General features: G+C 54.6%; 1 protein-coding gene across 1 annotated transcript in view; it reads left to right on the forward strand.

Annotated features, from left to right (window-relative positions):
• Positions 1–415: 415 nt before the first annotated feature.
• SCAP (SREBF chaperone) overlaps positions 416–1,593 on the forward strand; it is a 109,949-nt gene continuing 108,771 nt past the window's right edge. The window contains exons 1-2 of the mRNA XM_011981036.1: positions 416–435; positions 519–592. The gene's annotated coding sequence lies outside the window, so the exon portion shown is untranslated. The remainder of the gene's footprint in view (positions 436–518; positions 593–1,593) is intronic.

Consider the following 1,593-nt stretch of genomic DNA (forward strand, 5'->3'; position numbering starts at 1 on the left):
GAGTCTTGCTCTGTCGCCCAGGCTGGAGTGCAGTGGCATGATCTCGGCTCACCGCAAGCTCTGCCTCCCGGGTTCACACCATTCTCCTGCCTCAGCCTCTCGAGTAGCTGGGACTACAGGTGCCCACCACCATGCCCGGCTAGTTTTTTTTTTTAGTAGAGATGGGGTTTCACCATGTTAGCCAAGATGGTTTCGATCTCCTGACCTCATGATCTGCCCGCGTTGGCCTCCCAAAGTGCTGGAATTACAGGCGTGAGCCACCGCGCCCAGCAAATTCTTTCTTTATAGGATAAAAATTCCCATATTAAGCCAAAAGAGAATGCTGAAAATGGCATAACCCTGAAGGTCACTTTGGGCCAAGGCCCACTGTTCCCATTGTTAATTTCATTGTGACAATAGTGTGGTGGGCAGAGAGGAACAGGGTTTTAGGAGGAGGTATTTGAAGAATGTGTAGTGGGTCAGGGGGCTGGTGCAGTCAGAAGGGCAACCTCTAATTTCTGCCTTGCATTGGTGACTAGATCTGCACTTTCTGGAACTCCCAGAGAGGTTTGCTGGTGCCTTTGAGGGCAGGTACAGGTCCTGCCTTAACCAGGTAGCCCTGGAGTGGGTGCGGGTGTCCAGGGCAGTAGGGAGGGGCTGAGGGGAGGCTTACCTCTGACACAAGATCTGGGTACAGCAAGGGCATGCAGTAGCATGATCAGAGTCCCCCCAGAGTGGTCCGGGCAGCGTCTCTGATTGGGGACCTGCGTTTCCCTCGCGGGGAAGCAGCCTCCCCTTCCCCTTCTGTGAGGCCCTGTAACAAGGCCTACCTCGGGTTTTCAGGAGGGCCAAATGCGAGGACGTGTACAATACCAGCTCCGCACCAGACACCTAGTAAACAGTTAACATAGCTGTTGCTATTATAACAAATACCTGTTCCCTGTGGAAAATGGTTAAATGCCAACTTATGCTTTTAAATGTCTATAGGGAAACTAATTTTATGGACATTATTTATTCTTCTCATCTGCATTTGTAGTGTATCTCAGCCCGGCTGCTTCTAATTTTTTGCCATTATAAAACAGGGAACATGAGCATCTTGTGCAGGGTGGGTTTTTTGTTTTTGTTTTTGTTTATTGGCTCACTGTAGCCTCCCGGGCTCAGGTGATCCTCTCACCTCAGCCTCCTGAGTAGCTGGGACCACAGGTGCGCACCACCACACCCGGTTATTTAATTTTACTTGTGGAGACGGAGGTCTCCTACGTTGCACAAGTTGGTCTCTAACTCCTCGGCTCAAGCGATCTTCGCGCCTTGGACTCCCACTGTGTTGGGATTACAACCGGGAGCCACCGCGCCCGGCTTTCTGCAAGTTCTTGGTGACCGATGGGGGCCTGTGGGCCCTAACCCGGCGGGCCCTAACCCGGCTTCATGCTCCGCCCCGCCCGGTCCGGCTGCGCATACTTCCCACCGGTGTCCACCAGGGGGCGAACGGGAGCCGCGAACGGGGTTCGACTACGCATGCGCACGCCCTGGGAGCACGTGCCGAGGGCGGTGGGGCGGGAGGGTAAAGGTAGGAGGTGAGAGGTGAAGGGGCGGGCGCCCGGCGGCCAGGAGGGA

This window comes from Mandrillus leucophaeus, unplaced genomic scaffold (assembly GCF_000951045.1).
Source record: "Mandrillus leucophaeus isolate KB7577 unplaced genomic scaffold, Mleu.le_1.0 Scaffold22, whole genome shotgun sequence".
Classification (NCBI taxonomy): domain Eukaryota; kingdom Metazoa; phylum Chordata; class Mammalia; order Primates; family Cercopithecidae; genus Mandrillus; species Mandrillus leucophaeus.